This window comes from Schistocerca serialis, chromosome 3, assembly GCF_023864345.2.
Source record: "Schistocerca serialis cubense isolate TAMUIC-IGC-003099 chromosome 3, iqSchSeri2.2, whole genome shotgun sequence".
Classification (NCBI taxonomy): domain Eukaryota; kingdom Metazoa; phylum Arthropoda; class Insecta; order Orthoptera; family Acrididae; genus Schistocerca; species Schistocerca serialis.
In genome coordinates, this window is record NC_064640.1 from 369,581,027 (window position 1) to 369,590,117 (window position 9,091).

Sequence of the window (9,091 nt, forward strand, 5' to 3'; positions counted from 1 at the left end):
TGGCCATGATGCCGGTAATGAATTTATAAACTGCATCACCCAGCTCTTTGGATGCATCGACCATCCATTTTCTTTGAACTTCCAGAATTTTGGTATCGACAGGAAGTGATTGTGATCAAAATCCTGTCTGATCCTCGCACTGGTGTTGTCACTCATTTCCGATACTTGCCCGTCTGCTGAGTGTCCTGTTCTATCTTGCTGATAACTGTGATGTGCTACCTCTGTATCACAGTGGAAGTGGCACTCAGAATTCACTCTCCTAAGTGGGCAACAATTATTGGAGCTATTACTCGCTGTTTCTGCGTGTGCATTGTTAGTTCCGCACTCGGTCATTGGGCTAGAGCGCCGCAGGCTTTTCCTCGGAGACACAATTCTGTGTACTCCATCATTGGTATCCGAACGCGCAGTGCTCGGGTGCCCGTTTTGCTCTAGTTTTGCTATCCGACTCTCTACTTCTTCCATTCGTTTCGTGGTGTTCGCAACCGCGATATTACCTTGAGTTTTTAAGAACGCTAGGGATTTTGAGTGGGATTGTGTTGTACGTCGCAAGCGCCCTGCGAGTTTAGAAGTTGCTTCCGCGACTTTCATTGCCCATATTGCTGCCGTTTTGGCCAGGCCTGCCACTTTTTGTGCAGCCATTGACATTTGTTTTACTTCTCCACATTCTTTCTTTATTGTTAGTAATTCCTCTCGAATTTCTCCTATATGCGAAATTATTGCCTCAGTGTCCTTCTTACGCTGTTCGTCAGCTTCTTCCTTCTCCTTCTTACGCTGTTCGTCAGCTTCTTTCTTCTCCTTCTTACGCTGTTCGTCAGCTTCTTTCTTCTCCTTCTTACGCTGTTCGTCATCTTCTTCCTTCTCCTTCTTACGCTGTTTCTCAGCTTTTTCCTTCTCCTTCTTACGCTGTTCATCATCTTCTTCCTTCTCCTTCTTATGCTATTTCTCAGCTTCTTCCTTCTCCTTCTTACGCTGTTCGTCAGCTTCTTCTTTCATTGATCGTAGGAAGCTCAGTATTGGGTTTATGTCATCTTTTTGATCCTCTTCAAACATGGGCGATGTAACTCTGGACACCTGGGCGCTAGAGCTCTGACGTGACCGAGCTGACCCCTGTCTGCTCTCGTTCGTTTGATTATAAACTTCTGCTGCCCTCTCGACCTGTGTGCCTGTCTCTGTTTTATCCTCTACCTCACTATCATAATCACGGCCGCGACGTTGCTCTAAGATCGCGTCCAAATCACCGTCCTCATCAATGACCCTGTCGTCCTGTCCTGCTAAAAATGTGCCCATCTCATCTCCGAACTTATCCTCGTCAGTAAAGTGCCCTTCATCCATTATGCTATCCTCTTTTGTTTTAGCTTCGCTGGATAATAGTCGTGCCTTACTTCTCGTGATCATTCATGAAAAACTAATTTATCTACAATGCACAATAAAAATAATCTACTCCATATATTTTTCCACATAGACATAAAATTTCAACAACGCCGTTCCAAAGCAGTAATTAAATGCACGATTTGTTGTGGTACAGAAACTGCACACAAACCCGACAAAATGTTATGTGGTGCGGATACTACATCAAAGAAACACACAAAACAATGAACAAACAAACAAATATATACGCTGAAAACAAAAACAGTAATCATGCGCCGCTACTTAAAAAAACTAATCACGGAACTATAAGAAAAACAACTTGGGTATTAAACTATAAAAAAAAAGTAGAGAAAAAAATTTGAATGTTCCTACTAAGGATACTGTTTGCTTATCAGTGATTCACAAGAAAGATCTGAGGCTAAGGGTCGCCATTTTATGCGAGGTGCAGGGGCTAGTAGTGTATTTAACACTAAATTTTTCGAGAATCTTCATATATAAATGATGCTCTAAGCCCCCCCCCCCCCCCTATTCTAACTGCGACTTTTGATGTTGCACATGGATTAAAAAGAAACGTGAACTGACTGTAATCGACCCTGCAAGTGGGGTAGAAAAGAGTTTGACACCTGCAATAATTTAATTTGATAGACATTAATTAAATAGAGGAAAGTTTCAGCAACAGTGAGAAATGAAAGGGTTGCTCTACCGATTAACAGAATGAAAGTTCTGTCCAAAATAACAATTTGATTTATTATGACTAAACTCAAAATCATAAACAAAACACATGAAACATTTACAATACATCAAAATGGATCAAATTGTATACTCAAATAAATGCTGTGAAGGTGAAGTTGTCCATAAACTAGATTGTGACATTTATGACGAAGTGGTATGTGGAGCCAATCCCTTGCAACTCAAATCTTAAGAGAAAACACACAACCAACCCAACATTAATTGTTGCTACAGTAGTGAGAACTCAGACAATGAACACCCAAGACAGAAACAAGTTAGAAAAAGACGAACAGGCGCGCTCTGCTGAGCTCTGATTATCACAGTGCAAATTACCTAATCTGCCGGTGCTGCGGACATACATTATCAAGCTGTCTTTTTAACTGCAAGGACACGATCTGGCGTACCGGAAGCGATGGCTGGTTGCTTCGACGTCCCGTCGTGGTGATGATAATATCGCGAGTATAGCCTGAAGCAAATTGTCCCGGTCTGGTTGTTCCAGACTAAAGACTTCGTATCAATACAAATGCGCCTCTGAGGGAGACGAAGAAGGCTCTCCACACAATCACTGACGGTACAGTGATTGATTTTAACAAGCGAAGTCACACAGTAACTCCAATACAGTCAATATTAGCCAAAACTGCCCAAGACAGACAACATAGGCCGCTTGTATGCAGAACACTCAATTGCCAACTGTACTCGGAATGTTACGTTAAAGTCGAAACTTCAGCAACTTCGTTAAACAGTTATAATCAAATAAATGTATATTAGACAGCCAACAGAAGGCAGGTTGTCCAGAGCAGCGAGAGCTCAGTCTTGTAACCTACTACGACCGAAAGGCGAGAGCCGACTACCCTCAAGACCACCCGTACAAGCCGAACACAGAACATTCCCGCCCCCACGACAGTGGCCGTGGTTAAACGTTCCAATCAGCAACTCGAAAATCGGCGGAAAATTCCACTCTATTGCCGAAGCGCTACCGTTCCACCAATGGAGATTCTTGGCGCCAACTTCTGCACCGATTTTGCTACGTCACAGAGTTATGCCCTGAGCAAGCCAATCACAGTTACGATTTTGCAGAAAACGCGGGAATTTTCCCGCCAAGACTGCTTGGGAACACAAGTCATTCCCACGCCTCGCCGGTAGCCTGCCAGAAAGTGTTTTCGCTAAGTTTCTGCGAAGTAACGGAATCTCTAGCCCAGCCGCTCCTTCAGGCCCATGCGGGCGTGTCTCCGCCGCTATTATGACAATGTCAGCGTCTGGAAAGCATTCACTCGACTCCCCCACACCCGTCGGCTTAACCCTTTCAAGATCAGAAGAGCCCGCCTGTCACCGGACCACCCGGGTGACGAGAGACGCTACGTGGGAAGTCCACATGTGAAGGAATAGCAACTTTTCACCACACGCAATTAGAGAGGAAAATGGAATTAGAGTAAGATAGAAATATGAGAGGGGGCTTCTGTCACCTCTCAAGGTTAGTTTGGTTTAAGTAGTTCTAAGTTCTAGAGGACTGACGACCACAGGAGTTAAGTCCCTTAGTGCTCAGAGCCATTTGAACCATTTTTGAACTGATGACCTCAGATGTTAGTTCCCATAGTGCTTAGAGCCATTTGAATCTTGAAACTTCCTGGCAGATTAAAACTGTTGCACCGACCGAGACTCGAAGTTGGGACCTTTGCCTTTCGCGGGCAAGTGCTTTACCAACTGAGCTACCGAAGCACGTGCTTCGATAGCTCAGTTGGTAGAGCACTTGCGCGCGAAAGGCAAAGGTCCCGAGTTCGAGTTTCGGTCGGTGCACACAGTTTTAATCTGCCAGGAAGTTTCGTATCAGCGCACACTCCGCTGCAGAGTGAAAATCTCATTCTGGAAAGATACCCCAGGCTGTGGCTAAGCCGTGTCCCTGCAGTATCCCTTCTTTCAGGAGTGCTAGTTCTGCAAGGTTCTCAGGAGAGCTTCTGTAAAGTTTGGAAGGTAGGAGACGAGATACTGGCAGAAGTGAAGCTGTGAGACAGGGCGTGAGTCATGCTTCGGTAGCTCAGTTGGTAGAGCACTTGCCCATGAAAGGCAAAGGTCCCGAGTTCGAGTCTCGGTCGATACACACAGTTTTAATCTGCCAGGAAGTTTCATATCAGCGCACACTCCACTGCAGAGTGAAAATCTCAATCATTTGAATCTTGCAGCGCAGTGATTTTCAGGTCAAATTTTCCCATTGTGTTGGTGAGTTGCTTTAATTTGCCTGTGATAGTGAGGGTGTTATCATTAATTGTGCCAATAAAGTTTTTACGTTTCGTTTTGAGAGAGTTAGAAGTCTTTGACGAGCTCCGATTCTTCTCCGCATGGTGTCCCTGATCCCCCAGCATCCGATGATCAGGTGAATCCAGTCTACCGACTGGTGCCTGGCTAGTGACTCTGTGGTCGTCTTTTCCGTCATGCATTCAAGCTGAATTTTGATTTTTGTGGTGGTCTCTGTTGAGACCACAGGTGTACGACTCGATTTTTGAATTCGAGAAGGTTTTAGTACAGCCACCTCAACTAGTGGAACAGACGCTGACCACTGGCCACCAGATGCTGAACAGACACCATTGGGTTTGTGTTTTTTGTTGGTTTTTGGTCCGCCCTTGGGTATTTCATTTCCCCAGTACCACCTATATCTAGGAAGCTTTCCCCTATCCGCCACGTGGGGAGGTGCCCGATAGGGGTATCAACATCAAAAAACGGGATATATAGGAAATCGCCCATGCCCTTTTCAAAGGAACCATTCTCACAGTTGCCTTAGGTATTTCGGGAAACCACGGAAAACCTAAATCGTGATGCTTCGAAGAGAATTCAAGCACTGCCCTCCGGAATATGAATTCAGCGCCATTACCGTGGTGCCACAATGCTCGGCTAATATATTTTTTCCGAATTTTCCTAGTGGTAGGTGTTGGGCTTGTTTTTGTATGAACAACAAAATTTCAACACGTTTTCAACGGAATTACTCACACGAAAAAACAAAGTTTGCACAATACACAGACATGCGCTTGCACATACAATTTTTTTCTCTTCAGGGTAAGTGACAGTCGTGATGGAAGGAAAGATACAAGATTTTTAAGGCTTTCGTGGCCACTTGTTGACAAACTGCCTATTGGCTTCTGTCTCGGGTCTTCGGCCGACGTTCGGCTAATGATTTTACTGACGTTTCGCCAGCACGAGTGGCTGGCATTGTCAAAGCTTCACCCTCCATTGCCGGTGGTGAACTGGAGCCGAGCTCGCGGCCGCAGACCGTAAGAACTTGGCGCGTTAACATCCGAGGGCTTCTCCGCGGTCATTTCCGGTGGGGTTCTCCTCTTGCTACCTGCGACGGTCGTTCGCTGCAGTACGGGATGCCAGGTTCCGTTTACCTTTAAGGCTTTCCTCTTTCTTGTTGAAACTTTTCACATGTTTTTGTATTTCTACAGCTTCTCTGAACAAGCGCGTGTGATAGTGCTTCTCTACAGCCAGAACTTCCGTGTCGGCGAATTTTATTACATGGTCGGTCTCACTCTGTGCGTGCTCTGCCACGGCCGATTTCTCCACCTGCCCCAACCTGCAATGTCGCTTATGCTCTTTGTTCCTGGTGTTAATTGATCGTCCAGTCATTTCGTCATAAACTTTTCCGCATGTGCATGGTATACGGTATATTCCCGACATTGCAAGTGGGTTCCTTTTCTCCTTTGCCGATCTAAGACACTCTTTGATCTTCCTTGTCGGTTTGAAAATCGTCTTTACGCCATGTACGGTCGTTTCTGTCCGTCACTCTGGGAATGTATGGCAGAAAGGCCGTACCCCATATTTCTTTTTCTGATTCCTTACTTCACCGAGTGGCTCTGTTACACTTCTAATATAATTTGTGGAGTACCCATTGCTCCTCAGAACACTTTCCAGGTGTTGCATTTCTCGTCTGAGGTGCTGCGGGTCACATATTCGTCCTGCTCGCGTTACGAGGGTATTAATCACGCCTCTTTTCTGGCTCGGGTGGTGGTTTGATAGTTTGTGCAGGTATTGGTCCGTGTGTGTCGGTTTTTGATACACGCTGTGTCCCAGGTTTTTGCCGTCTCTTGTGACCAGCGCATCTAGAAATGGCAGTTTCTTGTCCTTTTCTACTTCCATGGTAAATTTTATGTTGGCATGGAGGCTGATCAAGTGTCTTAGGAAGTCACTGAGCTGTTCTTCACCATGGCTCCACACCACGAAAGTATCATCGACGAACCTGTACCACACTTTAGGTTTGCAAGTCGCCAAGTCCAGTGTCTGTGTTTCGAATTGTTCCATGAACAATTCGAAGCACAGGCACTGGACTCAGACAGATAGAAATACTTCGAAATGCCGAATTGTGAACTTGTGAGATTTCCTTGGTTTCTACAGAGCAGATGTAGTATGCGTTTAGAAGTGAATATTTCATGAACTCTGTTGTCGCTCATAACTAATTACGTGCAGTAGGAATCTATTGTTTTCCGTTTATTCAACTTATATTTTATTTAATTGCTGGACCATCGACACCAATAAGTGTTTTGCAGAAATATACCACATTCTGAAACGTACTTCTACTATCATACTCATTAGTTAAAGTTATTAAAACAGTACCTGCAGATTTTATTTAACTGCAATCTTTCATTTATAAATGTCTCTATTCATGTTGTATACTGTAGACTCAGCAGTATTTGGCTTGTAATGCGGCAACTACGTATCCCAGTCCCTAAACCAGTCAAAACTTTTAATATTTCAACTCTGAGTCGGAGGATACGTAGTTGAAGGCCGCTCACCACGCCATCATCATTTCATTATTTTAGAAAGCTCGCAATGGTCTTCCCTCTCGGTAGTGCCACGTGGCTGTATGGAGTCCGGTCTTAGTGCGACCGTACATTCCCGTGAGAACAGCTGTCAGCAATCATGTACAGTGGCTACATTTTTGCCATATCTATATGCAGTATCGCAGAAGAAACATCAAGCTTCTCTAGCCATATTACACGACCTTGTTCAAACTCACTGTGGTGTTCATATTGGCGTCTTTGTCACCTTAAAAGCATTCTTCACTAACATCAACTAAGGTAACTAATGCTGACGTCCGTCACAGCGCGTATTTAAAGCAAACCTGATTTTCATCCACATAGCGCCACTTTTATGTGACTAGCCCGAATATACATCATCTTTTAGATATAGAAACACGACTACCAACTTCCATTTATGTCGCACATCTCCCTCTGGACGTTGTGATTTTTCTTTCCGCCAGTGTATATCACTAAGGACATTACTTCTTAAGTTAGAACAAGTCTTCTCAATTCTGTCTGAAATTTTCTCTTGCTTCGTCAGCTAAGTATTTAATTCTATTTTTTCTGCTACATTTAGAAAGTGGTTGATAAAATACTTATAACTTGTCAACTATCAGTCATAAAATTGGCATTCAGTTTAATTGTGATAGTGTCTTGTTCACTGTCCTGCCGGCCGCTATAGCCGAGCGGTTCTAGGCGCTTCAGTCTGGAACCGCGCGACGGCTACGGTGGCAGGTTCGAATCCTGCCTCGGGCATGGATGTGTGTGATGTCCTTAGGTTAGTTAGGTTGAAGTAGTTCTAAGTTCGAGGGGACTGATGATCTCAGCTGTTAAGTCCCATAGTGCTCAGAGCCATTTCACTGGCATGTCGTCTTGTCTCCCATTTCATAATGTCCAATATAGTTGTCTTACTATCTGTGTCATCAAATTTTGTCATGATGTATGTACTTCCTTACATTTTAACGACTGTCCTTCATACATTACAAACTTTTTGTAGAATCCAGTGTTGGATGTTGACTGGTTCTGGTTTTCATATAAATTTCTACTTTCCTCTTGCGTGTTATTTTAATTCTTTTTGTTATCCACGGGTTATTGTATCTTTAATGGAATTTCTGGATAACTTCCCAGGAAAGCTACTTTCAAGTAATAACAACATTTACTATGGAACATATTGCATTTCACGTTATCATATCTTCCCATATATATCTCCTACCACATGATGTCCTTTAACTTAGCTTTAAAACGTTTGTCCTAGTCTCATTAATAGGCGTCACTGCTTTCTAGAAAAATACCCTAGAGCTGTAAGGTGCTACATATGGTTTACTAGCCGCCCATGTGTATGTATTGGAGTGACCTGGGCTAGTATCCAGCTAGAGAAAGAAGGGCTTATTTGCTTCAGTTTGGAGCTGATGGGCCTTCCCTAATCCTCCTAAATGAGTTGTGACTGGAGTCTGCGAGGTGCTGGGGCAAGCAGTGTCTTTAACACTAAATTCTAGAACCTACATATGTAAATGATGCTCTAAGCCCCCCCTATTCTAACTCCGACTTTTGCTGTTGCACATGGATAAAAAAATATACGTGAACTGACTGTAATCAACCCTGCAAGTGGAGTAGAAAAGAGTTTGGCACCTGCAATAATTTAATTTGATAAATAAGTTAAATAAAGGAAGGTTTCATTAACGTAGTGAGAAATGATGGGTTGCTCTACCGATTAACAGAATGAAAGTTCTGTCCAAAATAACAATATGATTTGTTAAGACTAAACACAAAATAATAAACAAAAACACATGAAACATTTATAATACATCAAATTGGCTCAAATTGGGTACTCAACAAACGCTGTGAAGGTGAAGTTGTCCCTAAACTAGATTGTGAGGTTTATGACGAAGTGGTATGTGGAGCCAATTCCTTGCCACTCAAATCTTAAGAGAGACACTCAGCTAACCCAACATTAACTGCTGCTACTCAAGACAGAACAAAGTTAGAAAAAGACGAACAGGCGTGCTCTGCTGAGCTCTGATTATCACCTAGGAAAATCCCTATCTGCCGGTGCTGCGGACATACATTACCAAACTGTCTTCTTAACTGCCAGAACACGATCTGGCGTACCGGAGGCGATGGCTGGTTGCTTCGACGTCCTCGACCGAAAGGCGAGACCCAACTACCTAGAGCACCCATACAGGCCGGAAACACAACATTCCCGCCCCCAC

The 9,091-nt window shown here is 43.9% G+C and overlaps 1 non-coding gene across 1 annotated transcript; it reads left to right on the forward strand.

The window, feature by feature from the left end:
• Nucleotides 1–4,118: 4,118 nt before the first annotated feature.
• Nucleotides 4,119–4,192, forward strand: Trnas-uga (transfer RNA serine (anticodon UGA)). The gene has a single exon. It is a non-coding gene; the product is annotated as a tRNA-Ser (tRNA).
• The last annotated feature ends 4,899 nt before the right edge of the window (nt 4,193–9,091 follow it).